Source organism: Panthera pardus, unplaced genomic scaffold (assembly GCF_024362965.1).
Source record: "Panthera pardus isolate Hobbes unplaced genomic scaffold, ASM2436296v1 HiC_scaffold_10, whole genome shotgun sequence".
Lineage (NCBI taxonomy): Eukaryota > Metazoa > Chordata > Mammalia > Carnivora > Felidae > Panthera > Panthera pardus.
The window spans coordinates 31,604,993-31,620,863 of record NW_026526655.1 but is presented as its reverse complement, the minus strand read 5'-3'; positions in this window follow the sequence as shown (position 1 = coordinate 31,620,863).

Here is a 15,871-nt window from a genome sequence, read left to right as displayed (position 1 = left end):
TGTTACTCTTTTTTTTTTTTAATTTTTTTTTTTTCAACGTTTTTTATTTATTTTTGGGACAGAGAGAGACAGAGCATGAACGGGGGAGGGGCAGAGAGAGAGGGAGACACAGAATCGGAAACAGTCTCCAGGCTCCGAGCCATCAGCCCAGAGCCTGACGCGGGGCTCGAACTCACAGACCGCGAGATCGTGACCTGGCTGAAGTCGGACGCTTAACCGACTGCGCCACCCAGGCGCCCCAATTAACGTTTAGTTATTTTTGAGACAGAGAGAGACAGAGCATGAACGGGGGAGGGTCAGAGAGAGGGAGACACAGAATCGGAAACAGGCTCCAGGCTCTGAGCTGTCAGCACAGAGCCCGACACGGGGCTTGAACTCACGGACCGCGAAATCATGACCTGAGCCGAAGTCAGCCGCTCAACCGACTGAGCCACCCAGGCACCCCTGTTACTCTTACTTTTTAACCTGAGCGATTGCTTGACATTCCACAGAACCTGCTCAGAAAAGGTGCAACGTTGCTGCCTTTGGGGAACAAAATCACTTCTGGGCATTCCAACAGCTGTGTTCTAGCTCGGCTGAGTCTGATGCCTCAATCTGTCACCCTCCCGCATTTCCAAGCTCCTGGATCTCCATGCAAAGTACCTTTAGACCATGTGCATGAGGATCCCTCTAATCTCATTAGATTTCTCATTTTCAGCATAATCCTGTCATGGTGCTGTGCACCAGTGCCCCAGATTAGTGGCTTGTCAGAGCGGTGCCCCACTAATGAGCTAATCCAAATAATGCTCAAATCCCAAATCAGATTTAAGACGATCCAGTCTGAGTAGAATGAGGGAGCCAGCAAGAAATGCTGGCTGAAAGAACAAGCTTTCTGTGCTCTTTGTTTTGCCTTAAAATAAAATTGGTGGAGTGCTGTCAAGCTCCAGAGTTTTTTCCTTTGCACAACATTAACCTCCATCACCCAATTGGGAATAATAAACAGAAAAGAGTACATCTGTATGGATTGGTATAAATTTACCTTAGAGGCTTAGAAAACACACAAACACACATATGCAAGCTTAATATATTCAGCAGATCCCCGTCCTTCACAGCTTCTAGTTTGCCTGACTTTCCTGTGAGCTTGGCCTTAAGACCTTGCAGACTTTGAGTCCCATGTATTTCAACGGTGACTTGAGGATGTAGGGTTAGGTCAAAAAAAAATTTTTTTTAAGCTTATTTGTTTCCTTATTTTCCCTCAGGGTAAAGCTGGACTCCAGAAATCCCAAAATGTGTAATAGCAAAGTGAAGGTCAGGCCCTTAAGAAAGGAACTAGGAAAACAGAATGCAATCAGAATCATTGGGGTTTCAGGTGTTCTTGAAAATGTAGCCCTGGCTTAAAAATTGATGCTTAAAATAGTTTTGTTTTTTTTTTTTAATTTCTGTACTTGTCTAGTTTTTTGGGGAATGAAAGAAATTACTTCTGTTGGCAAAAAGATAAGCTTTCATGATGGCCACCGAGCAGGCCGGGGCAAAGCCATAGGACAGTAAGCTGTCTTCCGTTCTCCTCCATGGCTCAGTAACGCATGCGCCATCACAGTGACACTTAGCCTGCACCTGGCTGCTGTATCTTGAAGCTGAAAGCAGAGTTTGAGTTTTTAAGAGGCAAGTTCTGCAAAGCAGGGTGATTGGCCTTTGTGTTTTGACACACACACCCAGCCAACTTGACATGGGAACGGTGGCCTCGGAATACGCAGATGGCCTACTCTGTGTTTGGACCTCTATCGGTGCTTTCTGATCGGTGCACGGTAGTTCGTACCCCAGGGTCTTCAGAAGTGTCTTCAAATGATGCACTAGGGAAGTACTTCAGGTTTGTTTCTGCTCACTTGTTGCACTTCCGCTCGATCTTGTGTTCTGTTTTATAATTGCTAGCCTTTTTAGGTTATGAGCTAACAAAGGCAAGTTTTGTGTTCGAGCTTTGTGCCAAACGGAGTATTACTGTCTTGCAACTGACATGAGCTTTCTTTCACTGGCTTCAAAGTTAACCGCGTGATGCACGGTCACAATCACTGAGAAGCTACCTGGAACTCAGGGTCCCCGCTGGATGCCCACATGAGAGATGGCACCTGTCGCTCCCATTCCTTCACTGCTCTTTCCTTTCTCGTTGTCACATCCTGAAACATATAGAATTATGCTTGATCCTGCACCTTAGCCAAACCGATAGCCCCTTCCTCCCTCATCTGCTGGATGGTCAATCAAGGAGATTGATTTATTTATTTCCCTATTTGATGACAGAGGCAAAGATTGCCAACAGAAATGAAGACTTGTCTCCACAGAGACTGGTACCTGAATTTTCATAGCACGTTTCTTTATAATAACCCCAAACTAGAAGTAGCCCAAATACCTATCAGCTGGTAAGTGGGTAAACAGATTGTGGTATAGTCACACGATGGAAATGCGACAACACAGAAGAACCTGAAAGATGTCAGATTCAGAAGGTTACATGCTGTATGAGTCCATTCGTATAAAATTCTCAAAAAGGCAAAAAACATAATAACTGAAATCACGTCAGCGGTAGTCCGAGGCTGGGGGGAGGAGGGGTAGAGAAAGGACAAGAGGGAATTTTTTTGGGTAGATAGTAAAGTTCTGAACATTACTGTAGTCACAATTACACAAAACTGTCAAAACTCATGAAATTGTACACTTAGAATAGAAGAACTTTATTGCACATTGATTACACCTCAATTAAACAAATTTTTAAAATCCTTTTTGGATGGATACGTTTTTGTATTTTATAAAACTGCCATAAAAGTCAAACACAACAGCTAGAATGAGCCATTTGTCTGTTTTGCCTTTATCACATTAGCTTTTCAGCTGCAGTTGACTTTGAAGAAGATCAGAATGATGTCCTGGAACGACAAAGCAAGTTGGTGTAGGTAATAATACCACCATATTCCGTCACACATCCACAGTCTTCCTAAGTTTCTTTACACGACATGTAAACAATGTGAACTTATTCATGTGAACTTATTAGAAGTCGACGAGTCAAGCGCCTGGTTCTTCCGTTAACCACAACCAAGGTAACCACTCTACGTCATCCTCCTCTCCTTGCCCTACCTGGACGCTAATGACAACTTGCAACCACAGTCCGCATCCTCAGCTTACCTCGGGAACAGGGCGCAAATTGACGATCGTTTTTCTTTGTGAATTATGACACAGGCGCATCGCCTCACCCGTGGAAGACAGCAGCCCCTGCCAATCCTCTAAAACAGCCAGGACAGAAATGAGAGACCCGAGAGGGCCTATCTGCTTCCCCGCTGACTCTAATTACCCAGCCGGGAATTTTACAATCCCTCCCCCCGCCCCCCCCCCCTCCCACGTTGTGATGGTCGACTCTGCACTCTGCAGACTTGGCCGGTTCTTTCTTTTGTGTGCCCACTGCTGCCAAGTGCATTGGGCTCCTAATGAGGTTTGACACTAATGGAGCTGTGAGACAGTGTGATTATGGGTCCTCCCCCCATGCGGCGCAGACCTGGCAGGAAATGACCCCAGACTCTGCACCCTTCCACCACCCCCCGCCCCCAATTCTGTTGAAACCATCTTCAGCAGCCAGCTGGAGCCCCCCCCCCTCCCCCTCTTCTCACTGCAGTTTCCCCTTCCCTCCATCATCATCCTGCAGGTGGCTGAAAATAAGATTTTATGGCCCGATGCATGGTGGGTTGGTTGACAGCACTGGAGACCTTCTTTCATTCAGGGGGGCTGTGGAGCAGGGAGGTGAGATTGGAAATGGGACCCGGGGCCCGTAAAAACAAAGACTTTCCCAACTTGCGTTTAAAAAGTGCTCCAAGGAAGGGAGGGATCTAGGGAGGTTCTGGCTGTTTTCTATTAGATGCCTAACAATGTGTGTAAGTGGAGGTGATTTAAGAAAAAAACAACATGTGCTTCTGTAATTTCCATGTTGTGTGTGGTACAGGTGTGAGGGACCGGAGCTGACTATTGAACTGTGAGCTAATTATAGTCAGAAACAGCTGTTGTCCTCTAATGAGGAGACGGAGCCACAAGAGTCGCGCGGCTAGGAAGCCGGAGGAAGCCTGTTGCAGGCTTCTTGTGGATCGCTTGCTCGTTACAAAACACTCCCTGCCACACACTTGGTCACTGGCCCGTTCTCACATCCACTCCAGCAGGTGATAAGTAATTTTCACCTCACCGTGTCTGGAGAGAGGAATATGTCCCCATTTTATTAACCTCTCTGCTCCTTTTATTTTTATCCCCCAGCAATGTGTCATTCCCGACCCCCGGCCGTGCATCACCAGGACGGGCGCCCCTTCCCTAGCCCCCCTTTGATTTCTTTCAGTCCATTCCGTTCCCATTTTTCTGTGTTTCCAGAGCGATCGGATATTCCCAAAGCTGTCACCTATTCATCATGTGATGTAAATGCTTGCCTAGGCCACATTTTCTGTTTCTTGGTGCTCCAGTGTTCTCCCCACAGTCCCCTAAATGCGACCAAACATCTTTTTAATGTCGCGGAATGCGGACCTCAGAGGGTCTGTTGGTGGCAAGAAACACGACTTCCCGTTTGGATGTCATTCCCAAACACGTAGGGGAAGTGTTAGTTTAAAGTGTTATTTTTAAAATTACGTTTAAATGTTAATAAAATCCCATGCTCGCGTTGATCCAAGTATTTAGGACACGTTAAACCTCAATACCTTGCAAGGACAGAAAGAGTCAAAATCCACCAAATAAGCTGAAGAAGCAGGTCTCTGCTCCATTACCCCTAAAAATGCTCCTTTCTGATCAATGAAGAGAAGGCAATTTAAAGTGACCATCCCCCCGCCCCCACCACAATATATAAAGTATCATTTACTGTGCCATTGAATTAAAAACAAGGGCTCGCTATGGCAACCATCCTAACAAGAGGCACTATTCACAGGCTATCTTGGAAGCCCGGGGTCCGGGGCGCGTGAAGCACCTTTCTGAAAGCACTTGTGGGCAAGCTGGTGGCATATGTGTGTTTTATAGCATGTACAAGACAGGGCTTGTACCACGAGAGCTTTCTCTGCAATCTGTACTGCTTTTGGAAGGGAAAGGGGAGCTCCAGCAGCTATGTTTTTCTGTAGCTTAGGATTAGTGGAAATTTAATTGAAAATAAAACACAGACCAACACTAGTGGCTACTAAGAGAAAGAACAAAGAGTTCTTCATTGAGCCAGCCCACCACATGGCAGCTGAGGGACTGCTGTGGCCTCATCTGCTCGCTTCAGGGCAGCATCCAGGGCTTGGGAACAATCCACTCTGTTATCACCCGCCGTGCGGCCCCATTTGTGACCCAAGCATTCCTGAAGGAACCAGTTTTCTGTAACACGGACAGAGAAGGGTGCGCTTAACGTATACGTTGGTGGGTGTGTCCACTTAAGGTAAATGATTTCTTCTTACCCCAGTACCCTTTTCTTACATTTTCACCCATACTTTCTAGAGCCGCCTTTATGCCACACAATATCTCTCAAATCTTTATCTCACTGCCTTTTTAGTTTAACCTCAGGGAAAGGAATCTTTCCTCCTCTCTCATGCTCTCTCTCTATTCTCCTTCTCCCTCAGTGAATTTTCAGGAAAACATAGATACTAATTACAACACACTGTAGGCAAAGATTACGTAAGAATTAAGGGCTGAGAACATTTTATCTACCCGGAGAATACAGTTTGTGGTTAATCTGAGAGGCCCTCTTCAAGCTTCCCAGGTGTTAGGGATGAGCATTTTTTCCTGCTGTTTTTTTTTTTTTTTTTATCCCTTCCTATTCCCCCAATAGCAGCTTCTGTTGTGTTCTGGCATGAACTCCTCCAGTGCTGAGCCTCCATGTGAAGGTGACATCTGGCTAAGTGTCTCTCGCCCTCCTGCTTTCTTCTTTAGATGCCAAAGGTCACCCCTCAGTATTCTCACTGCCTCCTGACCGTAGCTAAAAGTAAAAGTATCCTTCAGCTTGTGATTTCTGGGGAATTCAAGAGGCCAGCTCCTTCCCTAGTTCCTGGGTCAGTTATGTTAGCTGCCTTGATTCAAAGTGACTATGTCCAAAGTATGGCTTTTTCATGAATATGATGCTCAATAATTTAAATCCATGCATTCAGGGGTTTTTACCCACTTCAGCTTCCACACCATTCAGAGACTATGTCAGAACCCGGTATGGTGTTTTGTACGTATCCGTGTTAAATAAACGTTTTGCTATGAATGAATGGGCGGATGGGTGGATAGATAGAGAAATGGATCGATGAAGAAATGAATGAATACAAGGTTTGTCCTGCATTGGAAAATAGCAATTTGGTTTAGCCTATTTGCAGATGAAAAAAAAAAAAAAGCAGCTTAAAGCACAATTTCCTAAAAGTGCCATCTAACTCTTTTGAGGAGCTTGCATGTAAAGAAGACTTTGATTTAATGTATACTTTAAAAATACTTCAATACGGGGAAATAAGCAAAAAGAGCCCAGCGAAGCTTCTCTAATTTTGACAGTTATGTTCTTAGGGAGGGACACAGATTCCATGTGGAATACAGGTCCACAACTCCTTATTCATCATTCCGAAATCCAAAGAGCTGTGACAAATAAAAGTTTTTCATAACTCATTTGGCAGACAACTTCACTTGAACTGACGCGAGGCTATTTACAGGCTTTGTTTATATTTATCCTACCGAGTGAGGCTATTGACACACGCGACTGTGGAAATATTAATGTTTGATTCTAGGGGGCTCCAGATGTCCCTGAGGTGTTAAGTAATAGACGGCATATTCACCATATTTATTCCATCTCTAAAATCTAAAAAATCTTGAATTTCAATACATATGGCCTCCAAGCATTGAGGAAAGGGATCGGGACTCTGCACTAACAAAATGCCGCTTTAGTAGTCCGAGTTTATTCAGTAACTGGAACAGATTGCCAACAAGACAAGACATTCAGAGGTCGTAAATATTGTATATAAAAGATCTTAGTGCTTGAGACCTTACAGCATTATATTTTCAAAGCATGAATTCTTCATACGGCAAACATATCCTGAGCACAGGCCAGGCAGCTTCGTGATTATACAGCAAAGACCTCAGAGGAGACTGCTACCGTGCTTGTTCTCAGAGAGCTCAGTCTCCTGAATAATTTTGTAAGTGGCACAAAAATTGCTTCCTACGTACCGGAGGCTCTAAAACATGCTTCCGTTTTTTTGTTTTAACATTTATTTATTTTGAGACAGAGAGAGACAGAGCATGAACGGGGGAGGGGCAGAGAGAGAGGGAGACACAGAACCGGAAGCAGGCTCCAGGCTCTGAGCCATCAGCCCAGAGCCCGACGCGGGGCTCGAACTCACGGAGCGTGAGATCGTGACCTGAGCTGAAGTCGGCCGCTTAACCGACTGAGCCACCCAGGCGCCCCATGCTTCCGTTTTTGATCCACTTGAAGCTTTCTTTGTTTCTTTTAATTCTTCTGCATTAAGACCTATGAAAATCACAAAGCGATTTCTTAACTGCAGCCACACTAACCGCTCCCGATTTTGAAAGCATGGGGTGTTTTCTATCCCAACGGGGACCGCCCCAGTGCTTCTTCCGTGACCCAGGGTCTTCTGCGGACAAACAGCACCACTGATCACTCGGCGCACCTTGGCTGGGGACAGCAGTTCCTGGTGGGGTTTGGATCAAAGAAACTTTGAAGTGACAGCTCAAGCCCGGACACCAGCTCTGGAAAGATCCATTTCTGCCTCTAAAAAGCATTTACTCCTTAATTTTAAATGAAATGAAATGAAAAATTCACTGACCGACATCAAATCCCAAGTCTCTCTTGCCAACCTGGGTGGGAAAAGAAGCGGGTGAGGGCTTGCCGGGCGGGAGGCCGGCTCAGTCAGCACGTCTCAGACAAAAGTCTTGGTTTCGTCGGCGCAGGGCTCCAGAGCCCAACTTCTCAATGGCCCCCTTAATGCAAAAGCTACAGATTTCACTGTATCCATAGAAACTGATGTTAAGCAAATTACGTGTCTGGCAGGTGAACACCAAAAGTGGGAGCCTGGGCCACTTCCGTGAGGAAGCCGTGTGGCACTGTGGTGCTTAGAATGTGTGAAGCTTCTAGACGAAGGTGGTTTCTGTGCCTGTGTTGGGTCTAAACCATGGAAGAGTTTTGCCATGTATTTAGATATTTTGCTGCACTGTGACTCTGTGATCTTTTAAGGAAGTGCTTCTGCCAGTGTGTTTTCTATGTACTTTCCTTGCAGCAATAAAAAGTCCTGTGGAACTTGCTAGGCAGGGTGAAAAGAACCAAGGGCTCATCTAAACTTTCACGTAGGGGACACATTTGGGTCTCCCCGTTGGGTCCCACCAAATCTTTGTTAATGGGCATTTTGTTCCAGTCATGGGACCTTCACAGGCTGCTGGTACTCATATCTCCAGGGGGACAAATTCTATTTCAAGAAAAATAGCACCTCTTCTCTTCCAAGAGATCTGTCACCACTGCAGAGTTGGGAGGTGCTGCTCACAGCCCTGGGTGGGAAGGGGGCTCGCTGAGTCAGCCCTACCGAGTGCGAATGGTGTGCAGTCATTAGGGTGATGACTTCCATGGGAAATGACCTGAAGAATTTCAGTAATGAAATTCCATGCAGGAGTCGTGAACAGCCCGCAAGTACCAATCCATTCTAGAGCCTGGGCTCAGAGCAAACTCTGTCAAGCATGAAGTCGTGTCTTTTCAAAGCATGCTTTGACATGGCTTTAAACAAAGAAGAGCAAGCCTCTGCCTTGGACTTTTATTCATTCACACCAGATCTCAAGAAAGAGGACAGACTAATCTCCTTCGTTGATGCTGTCACAGCATTGGATTTCTGACCGGCCAAAGGTCACTCCGGTGACACTGCAGGTGGTAGCCAACGAAGATTCCTAATTTGGGAAGCTTTGGAGGGAACACTGGGTGAAGGCGGAAATCCAGACTTCTGCTACGAAACAAACTTTGTGACCCAAACCAACCGCAATAGAAAAACAATCCTTCCTCTGGTTTTCTATATCCTATTTTCTTAATTGGGTGGGCGGGAGAGCGAATTTCCACATGGAGCAAGTAGATGGGCACAGGCTATATAAATCCCATACTTGCAATCTTTGGCAGGGATATACACTGCCATTATGCCTTCTAAATGTCAGTTGAGGTAGCAACCGGTTCCAGATCTGAGAGGTGCCAGACACCTGCTCCCTCAGCTCCAAGATGTGCTTTGGCTGGGAGGTCGCCCCTACACAACCCTTTCTCAACACGCACTGGTCCTCTGAACCCAGGAGCTGTTTAGAATGCGGAATATGCTCAGATTTCCCTTCCTTCTCAATGCCCACATTCCCCTCCTACAATTTGCTTTTCTGATAGGAGGCTTAGCTGGGCATCTGTGCTTTCATTTGGTACCGAAGTTCTAGAAATTTCCGAAATGCCATCTTTTCTGTGGAAGGCTGTGACCTTTCAAAGAGCCAAATGCCTCAGTTAGACAGTAGCAACTTTGAAGACCACCTTTCTTACAAAAAAAAAAAAAGTTTTTAACCTAGAAGAGAAGCTCTGCTGACAAGCTGCCTCATGAGGGAGAAGCAGGAGGACAAAGGTAATCGACAGTGATCACATTCTGGGTTATTTTCATTTCTTTTCACAAGCAATTTTTATATGGTTTTGTTTACCTTTTCTAAAATGAGCGTGGGTACAGCTATATCTAAAATTCAATGCACCCAGAAATTTGAATCCCAGGAGGGGTGGTCTGGCACCCAGAGCTTTGTTTGTGGAATATGGATTCTTTGTGACTACCTTAGCCTCCAAATCCATCAGGCTAGGACCTAAGACAGTAATAGCTAATTTATTGAGCATTTACAAGGTTATCAGACACTAGTATCTCCCTCGTACTTCTAGAAGCCCTATTAAGTAGGCAATGTTATTATCCCTATTTTACAAATGCAGAGAGTAAGAAAGGACATGGAAAGGTTAACTAACCTGCTACTTTGGGTCAGACACTCTTCTAAATGCTATGAAGCACATAACATGTATAAACATGTTAACTCACAGTGATCCTGAAGGTGCGTAGTGAAGGTGTTCAGAACGAGTGTCCCCAAAATGTGCCAGTTTCTCATGTTGGACTGTTTGGAGGTGAAGGCAATCAAGGCCCAGCAGACTCAAGAAAAACTTTTACCTCCCTCGACTACCTAAAAGGATATAGATAGGGGGCCTGGCCCAGAATGAAAACTATTACCAAGAGATTACTTTTTTGTGTGAATGACCTGTCTGGATGGCAGGACAAACATCTAACTACCAAACATCTGCTTTTCTTATTGTCCTGTGAATCACCCCCCTCCCCTGGTCCCTTTCTCATTCCTTAGCTCAAGATGCCACATAGGCCTCAACTGCCTGGCTTGTCCATGGGGCTCCCACATATACATACATAATCACGTTTGTTTTTCTCTTGTTTATCTGTCTTATGTTAATTTGATTATTAGACCAGCCAAAAAACCTAGAAGGATAGAATAAAACATTTTTCCTCGCAACAGTGGTATTATTATCCCATTTTACAGATGAAAAAGTGGAGGCACAGAGAAGTTGTCCAAGGGAACACTGTAGGGGGGCTAGGATTTAAAACCTTGACAATGTAGTTCCAAATTCTGTGCTCTTAGATAGGTTGTTAAATTACCTCTCACATAGCCTTTAATATTGTCCTTTCAGTCTTTATTTTCCTTAATAAATATTTCTTAGGGTTGTTATTAGGATTATGTCATATACTCTACGTGAGGAACTTAGCACAGTGCCCGCACGCAGTAAAATACCACGATAAATATTAGTTACTATTATTACTAGTTGTAATAACGTTCACGCTGCATGACTTTTTCCCAGTGGGAAACAGAATGAGAAGAACACACTTTTATCTACCTTAAAGCAGCTGTACAAGAGCACCCAGCTACAGTTACTAAAACCTCGTTTGTGTATGACGAGGAATACTGATAAACTCTGTACTATTTGCCATTCTTCCTGTGACTGTGAAACATGGCAACCATTTCTCTCCTTTGCAATGCTCATTCGTGGCAAGCTTCAGAGCCAAAGAGCGAGTGGAAAAGAATAAGGAAGTTCTGTTAGATTTTAAGTAGGGAAAAAAGTAAGAGCCTCTTCATTCATCTCTATAAATACGGATCATAATCCCACCTTATCTAGTACTCAGAGACTGCGTGAGCCTCCAGTGAGATAGCAAATATGAAGACGCTCTGAAAACCATGCACTCAAATCAAGCAGTATCATCCGTAGGGGATGGGGGCCCGGAGAAATCCCAAACGTGCACCAGTCACACACACACCGTAAGCAAGGAGAGCCGCCCTGGGGGCCTCAGACACGGGCTCAGAGGCTGCCGGAAAAAAGGTAGCAAGTCTGGGGGAGGGAAGAAGAGAAGCTGTGCTTCTTGGAGACCGAAAGGGGAACTGCATGAAATCACGATGGCAGGAAGAGAGGCTACCGCCCAGGGGGCAGGTACCAAGAGCATCCAATGCAGGAATGTCTCACACTTCCTTGGGCACAGCTGCAGAGGGCCAGCCTGGAGGGCCAGCCTTCCCCCTGGGGCGGCGACAACACCGGGGCACAGTTGCTGCGACAAACCTCTGGGGCAGCGGGTAGTCAGCAGGCAGCACATTCCCAGGGACGTTATCCTGCCGCCGGAGGAGCCTGGAAGCAAACTGTGGAATGTAGGACTTCAAGGACGAGATGAATGTGTTTGAAGGCTCAGGCAAGCCCACCGCCAGAAGGCTTACAAAGAGCTGAGAAAACGCAGAGAAATGGCTCGGAGAGGACCCATTATGCACAGCCTCAGCGACATGCCATTGCTCTCCGTTTTTCACCAGTGTCTCAATAATGACAGATGAGGAGACACTGGCAGTTGATGCTTAGTGGAGTCTCAGACATGTGGCAGGCAGAAATTCCCGTGTGACTCTGTTGCTGGCCAGTCCACTAAGCGGGGGAAAGGATTTGCAGAATGGGGTAGTTTGAAATCTTTTCGACAGCATCACCAACTAAAATATTATACCCCGGCAAATTTCTTCCAGCTTGCGTTTAGAGCCAAGTCTGGAAGAACGCATTCCATCAGCCAAACCGATGGGTGTTAGAGTACTTGCAAATAGGCTCATTTGTTAAAATGGCAAATTGTGATTTAGTATCCTTGGAACTGGCCAGATTAGCAAATGAGAATGCTTTCTAATGATAAATTGTGCTAATTTGGGTTTCATTGGTCAAGTGAGCTGTTACTCTGTATTTTACAACCAAGTCTGACAACAGGAGTTACTGAAGACGTTCCAATCATATTTTGGGGGAGTGTTTCTGCCAGAACTCCAAACAGTTCAGCAGTAACAGTTGCCTCAGATTTCCTTTTAATAAACAAAGTTATTTTGGCATGTTTATGCTGTGTTCCTTGCGGATTTTTGGAGATCAATTCTAGCTTATTTGGATACACTGCTTTGTAAGGGTTCGTGAATATCAACACACGGATGACACATAAAATAGAATGCCATTTATCACATACACTTTTCAAAGTTATTTTTTTCCACTTTTAGGAGAAATGCATGAACGATAGAGAAGATACATAAATTTATAAAAGCAGCACAATTAGTCCTTATTTGTTTGGTAGTAAAAGAAAAAATCAGCTCAATCTGTTTCACTGGCTCATGTAAGGAGGAAATCCAACTGGAGTGGATGGCTTCAGGCATAGCTGGTTCCAGGAATTAAGCTGTGTCTCCTGTGTCACATGCTGTGGGAAAAGCAGACAAAAACTCTGGCTGCACAGTTCACTACCAATAGGCAGAGACAAAACAATAGCCCATATTTCCATCACTCAAAACAATCATGCTTGATATTTTGGTATAATTTCTTATCTCTCTTTCAGGCACATTTTACCTTGCTCATTGATAAATTTTCAAACAAGCCAGTTAATGTGCCCTGAAGATGCAGTAAAGAGACGCGTGCATTTTCACGTCAGTGTCCAGACACTGACTCACAGTCTTTGCAGGGAAATGTCAGAAGGGCATGTGCGCGATGCCTGCTCGGGCTGTCTACGGCTGCCACTCTTTGGTGACAGCACTATCCAAAGAAACTCTCTACAGTGATGGAAATTTCCTATATCTGCCTGTCCGGTAATTAGTCACTAACACACTGAACGCTGTAAATGTGGCTAGGTGCCACCTAGGAAAGAGAGTTTAAATTTTGTTTAATTTTGAGAAATTTACATTTAAATAGCCACATGTGACTACTGGCTGCCATAGGGGATCATGCAGGGCTCACACGAGTTCCATGAGGAGAAGCCACCGCTTAAACATGAATACACGTCCTTCCCCTCTACGGATAATAGAAGTATCATCGAAGGCTCAGATGGGAAAAGTCTAATGGAAAGACATTTTAATAAGCTTCCTTGGTAGCTCCTTTTTGTCCGCAAGTGAGGTCCTTAGCTCTGCTGCAGGCTGAAGCCCTAGTCTTCCTGCTCACCCAGAGCCAGTCTTGAGTGCCTGCTTCTCACTCACACAGCACAGTTCTCAGGAAAGTTCACGGGTTTTCCAGCACTGTCTTGATTTACAAGTTATTTCCTGTTTTGTTCTGAAGAGGCAAATATGGTGTGGAGGCTCAGGAAGGTTAAGGAAGAGCCTGTCTGGATCACAGAGCATATCTGTGAACATCCACAGCTGTAAACACACACACACACACACACACACACACACACACACACACAAACGCACAAACAAAAACAAAGAGCTAAAAAGGGTGACGTCATGGAGATTTTAGGGTTTCTACTGAAACAGAAATGTGTAAGTGTTGTGCCATGACTCTTTTCCTCCACATTTTCTTATCTGTTAGTGAAGGTTTGCAGTCCTTTGGCAAATAAAATACAGAACCTATCACTGTCACCGTGGCATTTATTTTATCAGCGTCAGCGTTGTAAATACCCCAAGTGATGCAGCAGAACCATAACCTTCAAGGAGTGGCTAACACAAGACTTCCACGGCAAGCGGACGATTTAATATGATGGTCTCGGAGATACAATAGCGAAACCTCTTTGGGAAGATCCATGATAATGTGAAATCTGTTACGTGCCTTCTGTTCTAGATTTCAAGCGCTTAACAGCCAGGGACCCATCTGTCTACTGCCCAAGACGGTAGACTCCTTAGGAGGCCAAGCAGGAGCCTGAAGGCAGGGCTGCCTGGCTCTGAAGTCAGTGTGGTGATGGCACCAGCCCATCACATCTTCCCCTGGATGACTTGGTATTGCCAGCATTTGGAGGAGCAAAGAATCGAGGGGACATTCCCCCAGAGAACGTGACCGAGGGATTCAACAGGCTTTGCTCCTTTTTTTCCCCAGTATGGTCAACACCGACGTACTCCTGAAATATTGCGCTCCTGGAGTCTGTTTGATAACAGTTGTGTTTTTTGTTTTTGGATTTTTTCTCAGTCATAATGTGAGGAATATCTGAAGCGTACAAGGCGGGGGGTGCCTCTGTGGCTCCGTCGGTTAAGTGTCTGACTTCGGCTCAGGTCACACTCTCACCGTTCATGAGTTTGAGCCCTGCATCGGGCTCTGTGCTGACAGCTCGGAGCCTGTTGTCTGCTGCAGATTCCGTGTCTCCCTCTCTCTCTGCGTCTCCCCTGCTCGCCCTCTGTCTCTTTCTCTCTCTCTCTCAAAAAGAAACAAACGTTTTTTAAAAATTAAAAAAAAAAATCATTCTCGAAAAAAAAAAACAAAAAGGAGAAAGAGTACCGGGTGCGTGCTGGTTAGCCCTACACAGTGTCATGTTGCCCAGTGTGCCTGGCATTCTACTAGACTCTTCCAGGTGAGCTCATGCTGCCTTTTCTGAGTTTCCCTGCCAAGGGGGAACCAGACCACTCACTCTCTCTCAACCCCTCTAAGCCTCAGTCTTCATGTCTACAATGGAGATAACCATACCACCCACCTCTTAGAGCAGGAGTTGGAAAACTATGGCCGATGGGCCAAATCTGGCCTGGCATAAGGCAAATCTAGCCCTGCCAATTCATTTACTAATTGTTTATGGCTGCTTTCACACTAGGAAGGCAGAGCTGAGTAGGTGTGACAGAGACCATATGGCCCAGAAGACTTTCTAGGAAAAGTTTGCCAATTCTTGTTGTGAGGACCATAGCATATAGTAAGTGCTCAATAAATATTAATAGCTGGTATTATTATTGTCAGGCTCCTCTTCTTTTCTCTCTTCCTCTCCCCCAAACTCACTTCCATAAGAACATTGCTGAACATTCTTCATGCTATCGGTGTCAGTTCTATCCTTTCTCTTCAGATCAAAACTGCTCTCTCACCCTGAATTCTCTAGCTCCAATGGAGCGTGCTTGCCTTTATCAAGCAGGGTTCGGGGTCCCCTCAACTTTGCTAAAGTCATTTCCCTATCCAGTCGCCCCACTGCTTTGGCTTTAGCTTCTTGAGTACATGAGGAATGTCCATGGTGTATGGTTATATAGACTGGACATTGTTCAGCCATGTTCAGGGATTCTACGGGTGCTTGGATACCAGCCACAGCTCTTTGTTTGGTCCTGCTTTGATTTCTGCCCAACTCTCTCACTGTTCTTCTGTTTGGAGAGGAAACCTCAGTGGCTTCTGTTAATCTTCCCCTTAAGTTCACATCCCCACTGGGCAACCACCATCTTTTCTTTCCCCTGGTTGCCACTCTGACCTGCTTTACCCTCTCAACTTAAAAGACTTCTTAGAAAAAAAACACACCAAGTTTTACCTATGTCAGTTTAAAAAAATTTTTTTTTAATGTTTATTTATTTTGGAGACAGAAAGAGAGCATGAATGGGAGAGGGTCAGAGAGAGAGGGAGACACAGAATCTGAAGCAGGCTCCAGGCTCTGAGCTGTCAGCACAGAGTCCAACGTGGGGCTCAAAC